We start from the raw sequence: 19,091 nt of genomic DNA, 5'->3' as shown, positions 1-19,091 counted from the left end.
GATTCGGTCCTATGGGGCCTTTGCTGCACCCGGGATCTGGGCCCTATGTCCAGAATTCCGGAAATGGGCACACTCTAGCTCCTCACCCTCCGCTTGTCCTCCTCCTCCGCAGTCGCTTAAGCCTGTCTGGTATGCCCGACGGTCACCGCTTGCTTTGTCCGTGACCTTCCCTACTGGATTTGGACCCAATGGGCGACTGTTTGATTGATGTCTTTCTTTATTATCCATTTCATGCTATAGGCACAGTGCCTGGAGCCTAAACTTTGAAAAATATGGAATCTGAAAAAAAAAAAAAAAGCCACAAAAACCCAACAACTTGACTACAAAATGTGAGAAGAGAACTATGAAATAAAAAATTGAAATGTTTGGCCGTTTCCAAAATATAACATGTCAATGAGTCAAATGCCACTTTTATATAAAAATTACACGTAGTTTCCAAAAGTAAGCATGCCTATAAAGGTCTTAAGATAGTCCTCACCTAGATTTCCTCAGCTTCTTGTCCTTCTCCGCACCTCCCTGGCTCAGAATCTGCTTTCTCCACTCCCGAGTGCTGCAGCAAGTTACAAAAGCCGTGCAGACTTGGGTTCGCTATATATTCTGGCTCTGATCTTTTTGTCAACCCTCCCTGCTGCCTGGTGATGCTTTGCCTCATCTCTTATTCATGCTCTATCGTATTTCCCATGGTAGGTTTTCCAAGCTTCCCTTGTCTAAGAAGTGCTTTATAATTTACGTGTGCCTTATCTCATTTAATCTTTCAACAACTCTATGAGGAAAGTCTCAAAGAAGTCTGGTGGCCAGCCCAATGTAACAACTCTGTCTTATGATGCCGCGTTTTAAGATTCTATCCCAGCCACCTCTGCCGTTTCCTTTTCTAGCTTCTTATGCATCTAATCCCTTATATACTCAGCAGATAACTGCCTTTAATTAAGTGAGAAAGCAACTCCCTCACTTTACACTTAAAAATCCATGATTCGTCACACCCCCTCCCATACCTCTCCTTACTACCTTTCTTCTATTCCAAGGTTAACCCCACAAGACTTTTGTTCCGTATCCCAACCTCTCCCACCTACTCAAAACCTTGCTGCTCTTACATTTTCTTTTTTTATTTTTTTTTGTGAGAAAGATTAGCCCTGAGCTTACATCTGTGCCAATCCTCCTCTTTTGTATGTGGGCTGCTGCCACAGCATTGCTTGATGAGCAGTGCTTAGGTCCACACCTGGGATCCGAACTCGTGAACCCTGGGCCGCCCAAGTGGAGCACGCAAACTTAACCACTACACCACCAGGCCGGCCCCTCCTACATTTTCAATCAGTCCTTTCCTAGCATATTCTTCTGCCAAGAATTATGATCAAGTCCTCAAGGGGGAAACAAACGCCCCTTGAATGAGCTGCCTTTCAACTTACTGACCTTTGTGACTCTCACCACCACGTTTCTCAGAAGAGTGGTCTCAGTTTCTGCTTTCATCACCATCTTCACTTTATCATCATCACCACCCATTTTTTTCCTCCCCCAAATAAACTTTCAGATCCTCTTTCCTACTGAGATTTTTCTCTTGTAGATCACAAGTGACCGTGTCTTTGGCCTTTTCTCACTACATGGTCTCTTTAATACCATTGTTATGTACTTCCTCATCCTTAAATTTGCTTCTTCCTTGATTTCTGAAATACTATACTCTCTGGGCCTTCTAATCTCTTGGGCTGCTTCTCACACTCTCCTTCCTCCACTTTGACCCCTACCTTTTCTCCCTACATTTCCTCTGATGCAGATGATTCCTAGATCCACGTTTTCAGTACTGACCACTCCCCCAAGCTGTGGTCACAACCATCTATTATAAATCTGTACCCAAATGTGTCCCCATCACCTTAAGCTCCACATATCTTAAACTTTATTGAACTTCTTTGCTCACTAAACTGTGCTGAATGTTCCTATTTTATTCTCTCGAGGATGTCATCATTCTCCTTTCTCTCCAGCTTCAAACCTTGTAGTGCTTCTGGCCTCCTTTCTCTTTTTCCATATCCAGGCAGGTACCAATTTCTTTCCATCCCCACTGCCAACACCTTACTGCATAGAACTCTAGGATGATATAGAACTTTATTATCCTCACCTCAAGTATTACAATAGTTTCAGAATTATCCCTGCCCTCCATTTTTTTTCCCATTGATCCTACACAATTTTTCCACATTAATTGTAAAAACATATAAAAATGTGGTATAAGCTAGTCTTCATTCTAAAAGCTTCAGTAGCTCCCTATCTCCATAGAATAAAATCTGGATTCCTTAATAGATTCATAAAACTGGCCTTTTAGTTATTCCCTAAACATTACCAAGCACGCTTCTTGGTCTTTGCCAATTTTGTCTGCAGAATTCTTCCACCTTTACTATTTAAACCTACCCCTCCTTCTGTGTCAGACTGCTTGACACTACCTCCTTGAAACTTTCCCTGTTATTCCAGGGCTCCAGATTTGAGCTCTAATACCTCTTCAGCCTATACTTTTCACTTTGCAGTGTGTGTTGCATTGTAGTATTGTGTTTTTTTATTATATATGTACATGTATATATGTGTGCATGTGTATATGTATACATATATAATATCTGTATATATATATATATGCTCTACACACATGCATGCACATACACACACAAATATATATTCTTTGTCTATTAAGATGAAAAACCCTTGGCAACCAACCTAGTGCCTACATGGTAGACATCTAATAAAGACTTGTTATTGATGAGGCAGGGAATGGTGATCTCTAATAAGGAGAAAAAATAGGACTACACGTAACCAAGAGTTTTGTGGATCATGCAGACCATAGTGATGTGGGGTGAGATCATGAGAGAGGATTAGTTAAAGATTCTCTTTTCCCTGAATTAGTTCAGTGTTTTGTTCCATGCTCACATACTGCTTCATCTTTCTGGAGACCCAGGCAGCAAATAGTTACAGGGAAGTCCAAAAGTCATGGGATCAGAGGAACAGGATCAATGAAAGTGACCAGGTCCATCAAGGTGTCTAAAGAGTTTTAGTCCACCCCTGCAGCCCAAGCCAAAAAAGTACCAAAGGCAAGAAGGCCAGGAAGGGAGGATGACCCATCAGAAAATCAGGCAGGTCTGGATTGGATATTTTGCTTGATCAGCACCACCAAACACTGAGGGAACATATAGAAAGTGACCCAGGGAGCTATGTCAGACTTGTCTTTCACCATTACACCTGTCTCCATCACTTACCATCCTTCCTCCTTCCTCGTTTTAAAGGAAGGAGAATCCTTTCTCCTGAGACCTGTACTCTGAAGCCCAGCTTCATCTGCCTCCTCCCTCTCCTTTCTGTCTTCATCCTCTCCTTTCTGGTGGATCTTTCTTTCAGCTCATACCCATGCTTAAGTCTCTCCTTCGTGCCCTATGCCCTGCTCTAGCTCCTGATTTCTCTCTGCCTCTTAAAAAGAATGGTCTACACCTATTTCTTTAATTTTTCTTCTTGCATTTATCCCTAAACACAGTACAATCTGGCCTTAGCTCTCACCATTCCTCTGGAATTGATTTGACAAAGTCACCGGGCATCAACTTCCTTGGAATCCTTCACTAACCAAGTCTTTATTAGGTGCCCCTCTATGTGCTACCTATGGTACTGTGTGATGACCTCTTTTAAGTCTTTCACATTCTGCATTTCAATTTTATACTTGCTTATCTGATTCTGTCTTCTGCCCTCGCTGCACCCTTTCCCTCCCACAGTGAGAACTCTTAAGGACAAGGGACCATGTTTTATTTCTGTATCCCTAACATTGGGCACTGTGTCTGAAACACAGTATGGTTTAATAAATGTTTGATGAGTGAATAAATGGCTGACTCTCATGTTTAATTTCTAAGAAACCGATTATAATGACAGGACAGATGACTAGAGAAATTTATTGTTTATTTCAGATAGATGATTTTTGCCTTCTGAGTTTTTTTGAGCCTCATTCCTAAAACACAGAGTCTTTAGTGCCATCTAGTGGGAGTAGCTGCAATAAAAAGCTATACTAATAAAGCTTGGGCAGTGCACACTTCTGTGGTGTTTTGTTTATTTTGAACTGAGACAGATAGAGAAGGGAGAATTTGGTTGCATTTCGTTATGGGTGCTTTGATTTTTATCTATAAATTCAGTGTACCCTAAGGTGATTCTAATCGTGAGATCTAACAAGTATAAATAGTCCCTTATAACTGGTATTTTGTGATAAACGACAACTCTTCAACTTTGAGAAGGTATAGGATGAAATGACTAGAATGATCTGAGCTTTGGAGGTCTCCTCGTGTAACTGCCTTTAGGTCGGATTGGACTTAACAAGACATAAATTTCTTTATTACTTAATGACTTACCCTTTCAGAAAAAATTCTCCACTGTCTTATCCAAGATCTTCTAGCTCTTCTCGCTTGACTCTTTGTTGTCTGACCAAATACCCTGCCATGATGCCAGACATCCTGTAGTTGATGTAGTCAGGAAGCTGCATCCAACCTTAATTGGTTTGGCACAAGTATAAGCTATTCTTCAGCTACTTACACTTTATTGCACACTCTATTCATCTATTTCTGTGAATTCCTTTTTCTGTGTTTATCAAGTAATAAAGCTCATTATTAATCTTTTTTGAAATGTGTTTTAAGAAGTACCTGATACATTATATTAATGTATTTATTTTAAAAATTAATGTGAATAAATGCTTTGTGATTACCTTATCTTTTATATAAATTTATCTTCTATATAGAATATACATAATTAAATAAAATGGGTAATAATATAAAGAAAATGGCACATTTAGAGACTGGATTTTGTGTTGTGTATGACAATAATTCTCGTGATTAAAATTAGAGCGGCAGTTGTGGAGTGCTCATACTGTTGTATTAGAGAATGGATCATAAAAGGCATGTTTTGCACTCTTTATAATATTGCATTATAATTTAACATATGCTATTTTTTTCTCTTAGGATTCTTTTGTTATTTATATTTAATGAGAATGTCACCTTGCAAGATTAATCATGAAAATCTTATTTAGAAGAGCCCCTTTATCTGGAATATGTTTGCCCCAGTATCTTCATGGCTTGCTCGCTACCAGAATGGTAAGTCTTTGAGGGCAAGGACTATTGTCTATTGAGTTCTCTGTGTATCCACAGTATCTAGATGCATGCCTGGCCCATAGTTAGAGCCCCAGAAATATTTAGTAAATGGATGTATGAGCAAATTGAGGCACAGCTAGGTAAAGGCATTGACCTAAGGTCACACATGAAGTTACTGGAAGAATTAGGGCAAGAATCCATGTCTTCTGACTCCCACTCTGTTGAGTGGTTCAATATAACACCTTGTCTCCAATCAGTACTACTTTTACATCCAGGCACCTGGGTTCCTTACCCTGGGCTCTTTGCTTTGAAAGGACCCACCCTGGCCCTTCTTCAGTCGTATCCCTTCCCAGAGGCCAAGGAATTCGAAGAGTACATCTCTCCCCACTCCACCTCTCCACTCCCCAATACACGCATTCTAGACTAGGTTCTAGCTACCAGAGGCCCTGAAATTCCTTGACAAGTAGCCAGAGGTCCACTTCTAGGGCCTATGCAGGCTCTTCTTCAGGTGTGGACAGCATAAGTGTCTGCACACCTAGGCCTCAGGAGCGGTCAAAGGGCAGCTATTGGGGGTGGTGGAGCTTGATCAAGTTTGTTGGGGTATCCACACACGTGTGTGAGGCTGCTCCATTGGGTGGGAAGAGAAGAAGAGACCATGGGCTGGATGCCTTTGTTTCTTCTCTTGTTCATGGAGCCTCAAATGTTAGGGGCAGACCTTCCTCCATAATAAATCTGGTTTTCCCCACAAAAGTATTTTCTCATTTAAATGTTATCCTTACTTTAGAAGGCTCACAAGTGACTTGCCTAAGGACCCACAACCAATAGGGTGCAGAGTTAAATGAGTAACCAGTATCCTCAGGAAGTGTTAAGTGCTCTACACTTACCAAAACACTAATATGTGTGTGTGTGTGTGTGTGTGTGTGTATACATACATACATACATACGTGTGTATATGGATATTTTTTTGTTGAGAAAATAATGTTTGATAAAAACATACGAACAGTTTAAATGAGTGTAAATAAACAGTAAATCTCCCATGCCAGGCCCCAAGTCAGAGATAACCAGTTAACAATTTTTTTTGTTAAAAACACACATATATTTTAAAACTTAGCACCAACAATTTTTGAAATTTTTTATTTGGAAAACTTTAGGTATAAGGTATATACAAGTAGAGAGAAAAGTATAATGAACTCCCAAGTACCCATTACTCAGCTTCACCAGTTAACAGAACTCTGTCATTCTTTTTCATGTATTTCCCCAACTTTTAGTTTTATTATGATTTTTCTTTGTTGGAGTATTTTAAATCAAATCCCAGATATCATATCATTTTATTAAATTGTATTAAGATTATATTAAGATACTTGTGTGAAAATGTTTAGATGTAAAATATTTTGATTTTTCATGTAGACTTCTTAATTTAAAAAAATGCCATATAGGGCCAGCCTGGTGGCATAGCGGTTAAGTTCGTGCATTCTGCTTTGGCAACCCGGGGTTTGCTGGTTCGGATCCTGGGCGTGGACCTACTCACCGCTCATCAAGCCGTGCTGAGGTGGCGTCCCACGTAGAAGAGCTACAACTCCACAACTATGACACACAACTATGTACTGGGGCTTTGGGGAGAAAAAAGAAAAAAAGAAGATTGGCAACAGATGTTAGCACAGAGCCAATCTTCCTCAAAACGAAAATGCCATATATAGTTAAATACCAATTTTATTTTATTTTTTAATTTCCTCCTTCATTTCAAAGAGGATTCAGATGGGAGTTAGGCATTTAATAATGATTTTTTTGACTATAAATAAAACTAATATGTATGCATTCTGCTTTATGTCATGCTGTTTTCTTTGCAGGATTCTCTGGGACTGAATATTTTTTTTGTTATAGTTGGTCCACTTTCTGTTTTTTTTCTTTCTCTTCTGGAAGAGCTGTTGAAAATGGTAGGCAAATAAATGCCCTTTTTTCCCTCACTTCTCTGAGTGATAGAACCTGAAAATTATGAGTATAGAAGGGCAGACTATGATTTAACATAGTGCCTTTTCTAATTCAAATGATAGCTAACTTTTCCAAGCTAAAGTGCACCCACATCTTGGTAATAGCATTTAGAGCATGAGTAGATTATAATATATCGTGGCAAATAGAGAAGTCTATACATTAGTTCCAGGAATGTTGCTAAGAAATATAAATAAATAACGTTCCTAGTTGCAAGGAAATATAAATAATCCCCAACAACTAAGGCAAAGCCTAGTTATTTGTTTCTGTAGTGACAGCAACTACTTTTTTCTTAAGTATCTGTTTTCTAGGTAGCATTTATATCTGTACTGAATTTTAGTAAATTCTTCATTTTTTTGCACAGTGTGCAGGACCTGAAAGCTTCTTCTCCTGTTATTAATAAGGAGTCCATGGTATTTTCAGGAAACTCTGCTGTGATGAATCCCTTCTATTCTTCAGTGTGCCATGCCTCTCTTTTAGACAGAGTCCCATCAAGAAAATCTTTGGATTGATGCTATCTGGAGGGCTGGACTGGGGAAGGGGCGTGCAGGGAGGATGCTCTTGAATATCTATATGAGAGGAGCTGAGAGGCAGCAATCTGGGTGGAAAGAAGATTCAGAGATTTGTTTGTAAGCTGCATTTGCATATCAAAAAAACTTTTTCCTCCTATCTATATCTAATGTGGCTTCGTGTTGCCAGTGCTCTAGGCTTGCACTGTCCAATATGGGAGCCACAAGCCATAGGTGGCTTTTGAGCACTTTAAATGTGGTTAATCCAAATTAGAAATGGTGTAAGTGTAAAATACATGCTGATTTTCAAAGATTTATTATGAAAAAAGAATGTGAAATATCTCATTAATAATGTTTTATATTGATTGCATGTTGAAATGATATATATTGTAAATATATATATATTTAAATATAGACTTTATTTTTTAGAGTGGTTTTAAATTCACAGCAAATCTGAGCAGAAAGTGCAGAGAGTTCTCATATAGCCCCTTTCCCCACACATGCACAGCCTCCCTAACCATCAACATCCTGCACTAGGGAGTTACATTTTTTAAAATCGATGAACCAACAATGACACATAATTATCACCCCTAGTTCATAGTTTACATTAGGATTCACTCTTGGTATTGTACATTCTATAGGTTTTGAGAAATTTATAATGACATATATCCATCATTATAATATCATACAGAGTAGTTTCATTGCCCTAAAAGTCCCCTGTGCTTCACTTACTCATCTCTTCCTCCCCCCAAACCCCTGGAAACCCCTCATATTCTTACTGTTTATAGTCTTGCCTTTTCCAGAATGTCATATAGTTGGAATCATACAATATGTAGCCTTTTCAGATTGGCTTCTTTCACTTAATAATATGCATTTAAGCTTCCTCTGTATCTTTTTGTGGCTTGATAGTTCATTTCTTTTTAGCACTGAGTAATATTCCAATACATGGATGTACTACAGTTTATTTATCTAAAAGTAATAATATTTTACTAAAAATCTATTGAATAAATCTATTATTAAAATTATTTTCACTTGTTCTTTTCTACTTTTTAAATGTGGCTTCTAAAATAAAGCTATAAAATAAAGCTATATGGACTGCTCACATTAAATTTCTACCAGACAGCACTGCTCTAGACCTTGGTAAAATGGTGTTATTGGTAGAGTTTATCTTCAATACAACCTTCTCATTCCAATACCTGCCTAAGTTTTGCTGCCTCCTGCAAAGAGTATTCTCCTTCTCCAGGACTCGCCTGCCTTGGTTTGGTTGCCCCCAAACTACTTGGGATTGCCATGCTTCTCCCCCAACCCCTCTCAACAGAGACTTATGTTATCTAATTCATTCTGTCAGGACCAGGTGACAGTTGACTGATTAGGTCCTTTACTACTGTACTAGGTTTTCTGGAACATATAAATATGGTGTCTGTGGCCAAGTGGCTTACAATAAAAAAGTTTTTCTTAGAAGAGCTGAAAGAAAACAGTAGGAATTAAAAACTTTGTCTTGTTAGAAATCATAGAATTTATCTTACTTTATGTCAGTGATTAGTATAGTCATATCATTTCTAAAAACTAACTGGAATAGAGTTTATTCTATTATAATCTAATCTATTCTTTTTTTGTGTGTTAGATCTGTTTATCTCATGCCTTCTCAATGGGAGTGATATTGCCTGTAAGGGGGCAAAATTGGTTCTTGGGATATGAAAAAAATCATACTCTTTTAATGTAAAAATCATATACATACAGTACAAAGCCAGATAGATATACAGTATATCTGTGTATTAAAGTTTTCTGAGGGAGGCAATTAGAAAAAAATGTCTGAAAATGTTCCTTAGGGAATTGGTCATGAGAAACAGGTTGAGAAATGCTTGTTTATCTGGACTAGGTATTCCTAGAGTGTGCACATAACAGAATGTTTTTGTGACTAATTAATCTCCAAAATTTCCTAAGGAAGGAGAGGAAGGAAAAATAGAGGAAAGATATAGAAAGGTTTACATTTACAAGTTGGGGGCAAGGGAGCATTTGAGGAGTGTTAGAAATCTCTACCACCAATTGTTAACATTTTGCCAAATTCATTCATTCATTCTCTCCTCCCGCCTCCTGTATTATCTAGGTGAAGAGTATATAGATATTTATTGCATTATTTTTTCAAGTGTTTTCTAGGTGTGAAAATTTTCAAAATAAAAGTTGGGCTAAAATGCCATCCTTCTCCAAACCCTATCTCTACCTACTCCTATACCCCAATTCTACATTGGGGCCCTATTGAACCACAATTTCTTGGTAACATGTTTTCTCTCCCCTTTGGCCTTTTGCATATATTGTTCCCTCTGCCTGGACCTATCATCTGGCCTCCCCTTCTTCCTTCATACACAGCCTTTGCCTGAATACCTCCCAGAAATCTTTTAAGGTTTCACTTCCTCCAGGAACCTTCCATGACTACCCAGTCCTACTCAAGTCTAGGTTAAGAGTCCTGAATATATTCTCTTTATTGTGATTGTCTTTATTATTGCCCTTTTTATATAATATTATACTTGCACATTAAACTTGTCTGTCTTCACTGGACTGTGAGTTCCTTAAAGGCAAGGATTATGACTTATTTTATTCATCTTTTTGTCCTCTGCAATAACCATAGGGCCTTGTACAATATTTATTAAATAAAGCAACAATTAATTTTTCTATGAGATGCATATTTGTTTTAAATAATTCCATTTAAAAGGAAAAAATAAAGAAAACCTTGATCTTTTATTTAGTTTGTAAAGCTTTACTGCTGATAACAGTATAATTTCAGGTTAGACTTTTAAAAAGATTAAAAATAGCTCCCAGATCTCTATTATTACCCCTGTGAAACTCTTGGTGAAATGTCCCTGACAATCTCAGGAAAAAATCTTGGTTGGTTGTTTCTCTCAGCTTCAGCAGAGCTCTATTTCTGCCTCTCTGTTATAGCATTCTGGGGGTGGAGTGGGGAGATATGAAGACAGGAAGCAAGGGTATTGTTTTTCAGGAGTTTGGAGTTTAGTGAGATTAGTATCATGATTATTATCGTGATATAATCATTACTATCATGATTAGTATCATTAGTGATGCTAATAGTTTTTCCTTACATTTGTATCTTTTTATAGGTTATGATGCAATTTCACATAATTTATTTCTCACAAAAGTCCTGTGAAGTAGGTATTATTAACACTATTTTAATGATGCTGCTAATAAACGGCAGAATGTGCTATGAAGGTAAGAGAGTCTCTTTTTTATTTGTTAGATTTTAGGCATTTTCCCTATGTCTGGGGTCCACCAGTTTTAAATCTACAGCCCCTCACTAAATTCTGCACCTTTCCTTTTACATAAAATTATGTAGGTATAACCCAGGCTGCAACTTCACCCTTCACCAGCAGAAACTCCTCTCTAGTGAATGATGTACTCCAGAATGAAAATTCCTCAAGTGAAATGCATGAGATTAGGTAAGATCAATTGTTTTTCTAAGTAAGCAAATCTTTAGATATATAATTCTATACGTTAAGACAAAGGCTATTATTGCAGCTATATAAAATATGTGTGTAGTGAACAAAGACTGGAAGGGCATGCACAGACATGGTAATTATTATTAAGGTGGTGGATTTAGGAGTAATTTTTTTCTCTGTAAATTAAAAATTGTCTTTAATTTTTAGAGTATGTACATACCCAAGTTCTTTTTTTCACATTAATTAAGGAAAGCTAAGGGTCACCTATCTTGAGTCCTACTAGATTCTTGAACAATTTAACCCACTAGCTGAGTACCTGTTTCCCTCTGTTTTCCCATCTCCCATCAAGAACATCTCCTTCTCATCTCCGCTTAAGAACATGCATAGAACTTGGCCGGAATCATTGGATCAGACCACAGCATCATGCCACATTGGCCGGGAAAGACTTATTCCTCTGTTTCTTAACTCAATCACTCTTCTATTGTGAATCAGGCCTAATGAATTCTTGCTTTTCCCCTCCTGAAGCAAATTACTTTGTTCAGGAGAGGTCACATTTGTATTCCCATCTGCCTCAAAGAGGTGGATCTTTCTTGGATCAAAAATCAAAAGTCAAAATGAAACTGGAGGCAGTAAGATTAGTTTAGAGGTTAGGCAATTGTTCACTCGAGAGAAGATGCTGAATTAAGTCAGGAACAATAAGAATGAAGAGGAGTAGATAGATTATGGAGGCATTTTGCAGTTTAATTGATGACCAATTAATTACGACTTGTTAGGGGTCAAAGATAACTCTGAGAGCTCTAGCTTGGGTGACTTGAATAGACCCTACTACTCACAAAATGAGTTTGTTTTGGATATGTTTAGAATGAGATAACTTTGGAGGTGCTTGGTTAGTAGCTGGGAACATGTCTGGATCAGGAGTGAGTGATGAAAGCTAGAAATAAAAATTTAGAATCATCAGATTTTTTTTTGTAAGTACCAAAAATGTATTGATCTTTTGGTTAAAGTGAACTTCTTCCTTTAAATCTGCTCCATAATATATGTTTGAGACATTTTTACTGTTTCCATACTGTTAGCGATAGGATTCTGGAACTATCACTCCCCTATTCGCCTAGGGAGCAACTGAGTACCTGAAGCGGAGAGGAAAGACTTGATCATCTAGCGAACTCAGAAGCTATCTGTGCTTTGGGAATAAGAGACTGGGAGTGGTCTTCAAACGACAATGAAGAACCTAGAGATCCACTTTACGGCCCTTTCTGGCATGTAACTGCAGAAGATTTTTTTGTTTTTGTTTTTAAGTCACTGCTTGGGCCCTATAGCAAATGTGAGTGGAGTCCTGCAGGCCTCTTCTTTCCACACCTGGCAGGAAGCTGGTGCATTGTGGCCAAGCTCTTAAAGTTGGTTACTCTTTGTGCTGCCATTTCAACTGACCAGTAGTCCAATGACATTTATATGTGGTGAGGATTGCCTGACCCTCCCTACAATGGCTGGTAGTTAGGGAGTGCGATTATTCTTTTTCCTTGACTGAGCAGGTACACATCTGGAGGGCCCTGGAAGCCCTTGGGTGGGGGATCAGCCTAATACTAGCTCCTGAGCTTTGGGGGATCCCCTTTCTAACAAGGCCATTTCCTCAATTGGGGGCTTCCATAGCATCATAGTTGCCTACTCTTCTTTTCCTACAAATATATAGAGCATTACTATGGGAAAGGGTCATTCTCTATTGTAATGGGGGCAAGTGACCACTCTCTATGTCAATGTTTGGCCCTGATGAGTGCAGCACAGCTATGCCCAGTCTAAGCATACCACTGTAACAAGAGCTCAAAGGATAGCCCTGCTCCTTCAAATCTACTTGGAAGTTTTTACCCAAATAAGCCCTCTTTTATGTATATTATGTAGTGCTAGGGGTATGTTTGTGTCCCTTTTGCATGACTTTCGCCAACACAGATGTTTTCAGTCTTCAGGGACTGCAAAAAGGATTTTAGTGAGAAGGAAAGAAAAAAGAAGAAAGCTATTTTCCATCCTGAGAGCCCCAGGACAAAAAATGATTGTAACCTACCTCTAGCCCAAAGGCAGCCTTGTATTTGGCAATTTAGTGTAGTCACATGGAGCCAAACTGCACCTATCACTCAGTTCTCCTCCTTTGAAGATTAGACCCACACTGGTTTTGTTTTTCATCTTTTCATGCTTGATGGTCTTTTGTAACATTCAAAATAGTAACCTGTGGTTTGGGGAGGCCATTAGCCAATTCAGTTCCCTTAACAGCATCCACCTGCTGAGCCATTGTGCTCCAGTCTTCAAGTGTCCTCTGACCTGGTTTGAATCGGTAGCTATTTGGACAAGGGTTTCTCTTGTGTCCCAACTGTTCAAACATTAAACATTTATTCTTGGTCAAATAGGGAGGAAAAAAAGCAAGTTGTTCATATCTTTCCTTTTATGGTTGCCTTGATAGTCATTTGCCCTGCCCAACATGTGTACTTAATAATAGCTAATTTTTATTACTTCCTTCGTATGTGCCAGTGTTATGGACTGAATTGTGTCCCCCAAAATTCATATGTTGAAGTCCTAACCCCCAGTATACCTCAGAATGTGACTGTAATTGGAGATAGGGCCAATTACAGTAAAGAGGTAATTAAGGTTAAATGAAGTCATATGGGTGGGCCCTAATCCAATATGACTGGTGTCCTTATAAGAAGAGGAAGAGAAACCAGGGATGCTTGTGCAGAGAGAAAAGTCCATGTGAAGACACAGCTAGAAGGTGTCCATCTGCAAGCCAAGAAAAGAGGTCTCAGGAAAACCAAACCTCCTGACACTTTGAATTTGGATTTCTAGCCCCCAGAACTGTGAGAAAATAAATTTCTGTCATTTAAGCCACCACCCAATCTGTGGTATTTTATGTCAGTCCTAGCAAACTAATACAGTCAGGCAATGTAATAACTGCTTTTTATGAATTATCTGTTTAATAGTCTCAGTTACCAAATGAGGCAGGTACTGTTGAGACAGGGACTCCCATTATAATTTTTGCCCGTAGTACCAACTCTGTTCAGAGGATGCTCAGGTACTCTGGCTCATAAATGGGTGAGGTGGGGAGAGGAATTAAATGGAGCCAAGCTTTTTCCTGACACGTGTATCTCTCTATCCTAATTGTGTCTAACTGTGCTTACTCCTTGGTCATTACATTAAGGGAGAATGGTAATACCCTGATTTACACCAGGGCAAATTCTTACAAGAGTTTATTTATTGAACCAGTAAGTCCTTTCTGATCATTCACTGTTCATTTCTAATTTTTTCTTCTATTTTGTTCTCTTTCTTACCCATCTCCAGGAAATAGCTGGGTAAATATATTTGCATATAACTGTCTTTTTCCTTTCCTAGATATACTGGTTAAAATTGTAGGTCTCAAAAGTTATCAAAAGTTTAGAAACAGAGACAAGTATATATAAGAACATGCAATATAATAAAATATTTTAAAAAGTCAGTGGAAGTAAGGATGAGTTAATTAATAAATAATATTGGAGAATCACTTGAAATAACAATTGTTAACTCTCTTACTTCACAGATTATACCAAAAATTAATTTCAGATGGAGTAAAGATTTAAATGTTAAAAAAGAAAGATGGAAGTATTAAAATATAAAGATCAATATTTTTATATAATCTAGAGGGGCAGAAGGCATGTCTAAACATAAGTACTAAAAGAAGAAATAAAAATGGAAAACTTGATAGATTTGATAAAAGCAGTGTGGTTGATCATGGCAGAGTATCCGGATAGGACCATCTGTGATCCAGTGCTCAATATTAGTGGATTCAAGGAAGAATTTATAGTAATTAAATCTGTTCTTTCCAGGTATACTTGAGGGCAAATAACAAGGAACATATAAGCTGGTCTCAGGAGACATTTTGGATCACCTGGTAAAGACTTCACCTCAGCAGATTACAACCGTCTTCTGAAGTCTTGGAGATAGTCCCCAAGGAACTTGTCAGGACCACAGCAAGGTGGTGTCCTTAGAGTGAGTTAGGAGGAGGCTTGCAATTTTACTGCCAGCCTGTTTGTGAGTCAGGGAAGGGCTCTGGTGGAAAATGCCCAAGTGTAACTGGGGAAGCATTGCAGTCTGCTCCAAGGAGAGGAGCCATCCTCCTTACAGATGGCTGAAGATCTTCATGAGCAACAAAGTTGAAAGTTCCCAAAGAATCCTCATATTTTAATTCATATAATAACATGATAGCCAATATTTATATAATGTTTTGAACTTTTATAGCACTTTTACCCATGACCATACTCTTTCAGAAATAGTATGGGGTGTGATGATGGATTTGAGTTTGAATTCTGGTTCAACCTATTGCCTATGTGATCTTAGGTAGGTTACTTAACCTCTCAGGACCTGTTTTCTCCTCTGTGAAATGGCAATAGTGCTCTGGTCAAAGTGATACCCACTTTATAGGATAAGGATTGAGTGAGACAAATGCCTAGTATGACATTTGACACATAGGATGCACTCAGTTTCCTTTCCTTCTCTAAATGTGGTTATTTGCATCAGTGGAGCTCAAACTTCCACGATAGTTACATGTTTATGAAGGTAACATTTTCTCTTCAAATATGTCTCATGTTACACAGTGGTTCTTAACTCCAGCAATGGGGGTGGAGGTGGTGATGTCTGTATTGTTAAAAAGCACCTGCATCTCCCCACTCCCTCACTGAGAAACACTGGTCTACACTTTGTTACTTTAAGTATTTCTCACTAGTTTGATATTTTCACTCAGCTTTATTTCAGTGGAGTAAGGATTTTCCTCCATGGGAGGGCAATACATTAAGCTAATGAAAAATGTAGTCGATAAATTACCTTCTCATGTGTAGCTAGATGCCAGGGAGCATTTTTTTCTTGGGGTTGGGCATTAAGGGAAAGAATGGTGGAAAGACTGAGGGTGCTCAGAGCCTAGAGGAGGGTTGACTGGGCCATATGGGAGAAAATGGAAAAAAGGGAAGGTGAGAGGAACTAAAGACAACTGTCATTTTTCTCATAGATCCTCATTTTGTAGTCTCTGCCTTGGCTTCTTCTGGGGCACCTACCGCCTCTTAATAGAAACTGCTATCTTTATGCTGTAACTCTGTCACACTTCTAGTCTTAGCTGCCCTGAGTAGGAGACCTGGACCCACCGCTTGAGTCATATATGACTACCTGAGCCAACTCATCAAACTCATACTAAGTACCATAAGGTCTCAGAATTTTATCTGTCAAAATGTAAATAGTTCTCCCTATCATGATATATGAATGGTTGCAAATAAAGTTTGGTAACTGCAAATGCGGAGGGCAAAGAGAAAAGAAATGGTCTCAATCTGCTATGAACCACTCACAGGCTAGATTAACTGAGCATCACTTTTGGCTTATTCTAAAGAAGGGATATAGGACCAAGTTATCCATAAAGTTCTTATCTGAAGTATTTAGAGTTTTGGGTAAGGGACCTTAAAGTTGAAAATAGTAAGGATACTTCTTAGGCCAGGCAAGTAGATTTGAACTGAAGAGATAAGACAGTGCTGAAGGTCAAGTTATGACTTTGAGAAGACACAGGCATGTCATTATCTGGGGGAGCCATGCCTGTCACTAGACACGGGGGCTCCTGCAGTGATAACTACAGACCTCCCCTCTAGGCTGTGACTTAACTGCTTTGGCCCAGCAGATACCATCAGTAAATAAGGGCTCTTGGGAGTATCTGCTTGACCCTCTTTTTTAAGAGTAAACTTCCAAGGGCTGGCTGGGCCCCTATCCTTATTTTGTCGTCATCTTCAAGGGAGTCCAAGTGCACAGTAATGAAGAACAATAGACAAAACTGTGTGTGATTTTGTGCTAAATTGCGTATATAGACTGAAGAAGAGAGTAAAATCATGGTGCGTAGGACCACTCAGAGACAGCTTCATGGGGAAAAAAGAATTTTTACTTGAGGGTAGGTAGAATTTAAAGAAAGACAAGAGAGAGCATAGCTAACATTCTGTTTTTGTGACTGTTAATTTTCACTCATGGCTTCCATATTGAATCTCATGAAGATAATTGATGTGAAAGAGGAAATAAGACAAGGTTAGAAGAAGCAAGGAGCTCAGGCACATAGTAAGACAGTCTGAATTAGAGTAGCCAGTTGAATGTGTGGAGACTTCACCAGCTGGAGAGAGATTGGGAATTACAAATTTCAATAGAACCAAAGTACACCACATATACCATCAGGCAGAAGTCTTATTATGCAATAATGACCCCCTGCACACCCTGTCTCCCTATTAACAATGCACAGATTGAGGTCACTGTACACTTAAAACCAATCTTCATATAACACACTTAAAACCAATCTTCATATAACCTGGGTAGAGCTGGTAGCCAACACTTTACCTTGAAGTTTAACTTGTTTGTTCCCTCAAATATGTTAATACTTCTGAAATGTTTTAGCCTTTGGCATCTAGATTTGAGCTTCCCCAGATATTTGTGGTGTACATTATATTCTGGTCCTTGAACTTCAGCTGATACGACGCATCTGTTGTCTAATGCATCTGCTGTGTGCTCATGGACAAGGCCAAAGAATTAACCTGGGTTGGGAGTGTTTATGCTGTCACAGTTTGCTTTCTCAATTTGGTTCATCATTATTCTTTTTTTGTGAAAGGCCTATTGGGACCAAGCTGAGAATGCAGCAAAGAATCCCTTGGGAATTTGCCGTTTGGCAATGAAATTTTCTATAGATTTTATCCCTCCACCAACTACCAGTGTGATTTTTGGCAAGTTATATAACATGGGGATAACCAATTACCCACACTTCACCCTGGGCCTCTGGGTCTTCATCTGAAAAGTGAAAGGACTAGGAAAGATGATTTTGAGGTTCTTCCACTTCTAAGATTTGAGAATTTGATAATTCCTGAGTAGTAAAAGTCAGATTTTTTTGACACTAGAGCAATGGGTTTGTCCATCTATATGTATTGTCCCACATTTATCTGCCTCAAGCCCACTGTCACCACTTATTTTTCCAGGTGGAGATATGCGAGGCTGGTAAAGCCTAGTGGAGTTTACTTAAGAAACTAGACCTGGCCACCCAGCCCATGCTCACCGGCTCCTATCATTCACTCCCATTCATTTATCCATTCATTCAACAAACATCTATTGAGGGCCTATTACATGCTCGGTACTAATTTTTAGAACCTGATCTATGGCTTTTTATTCATCTTGCCTAACACTCCCTCTGACAAACCACGCAGACAACAGTATAGGAAATGTATATTTAATCATTCTCTTGAACTGGCAGAAAGCTAAAATCAAATTTCCTATAACAAAATGTAATATAGTCATGGTGGGTCCGAAGTCTCAGGGAGGCAGTGGTCAACACATGAAAAGTGTGGGAAGGAGGCTGGAAACAAAATATTTTTTCTATCAAAGCTTCATTCCTCAGGGCCTCGTTTCAAAGGTTCATTGCCCCTGCTTTCAGAAGTCTCTTTGTTTTTGAGGAAAGTACATGCTTTGTTGCCTTAATTTGAATTTTGACTAGGCAGGGTCCCGAGATCTAAATTCAGAGCGAGAGAACTTGAGATGGAACTCAGGCAGCTCTCTCACAGAACTTGATTTGTAGAGTAGAATGAAGGGAAAGGAAGTTAGAAGCTCAACCAGCTGAAGATAATCCTATCAGGAATTCCTGGTTGCCCTAAACTGAGTTCTGGCTTTCTGTGCTGAGGCAGCAGCCAAAGAGACAGAGGCTAATGCCTATTTTTAGGAAGCAAACAGGTTTGTTTGCTCTCCTCGTTTTAGGTCCTTTTCTTCTCTACATCAGGGTTTATTAATCTCAGCACAATTGACATTTGGGACTGGATAATCTTTGTTGTGGATGGTTGTCCTGTACATTGTAGGATGTTGAGCAGCATCCCTGGGTTCTATCCACTAGATGCCAGTAGCACCACCCCCCTCAAGTTACGACAACTAAAATCGTCTCCACACATTTCCAGATGTCCCCTGGGGTGGTGCAAAATCACCCCGGTTGAGTCCCTCTGTTCTAGATGCTGTTGAAAGCTGAGGTCATCATTGTCCATGCAGGATAGAAAATAGAAGCCTCA

The sequence above is a fragment of the Ceratotherium simum genome, chromosome 2 (assembly GCF_057802395.1).
Source record: "Ceratotherium simum simum isolate JZ-2026a chromosome 2, ASM5780239v1, whole genome shotgun sequence".
Classification (NCBI taxonomy): Eukaryota; Metazoa; Chordata; class Mammalia; order Perissodactyla; family Rhinocerotidae; genus Ceratotherium; species Ceratotherium simum.
Note: the sequence above shows the minus strand (reverse complement) of the source record.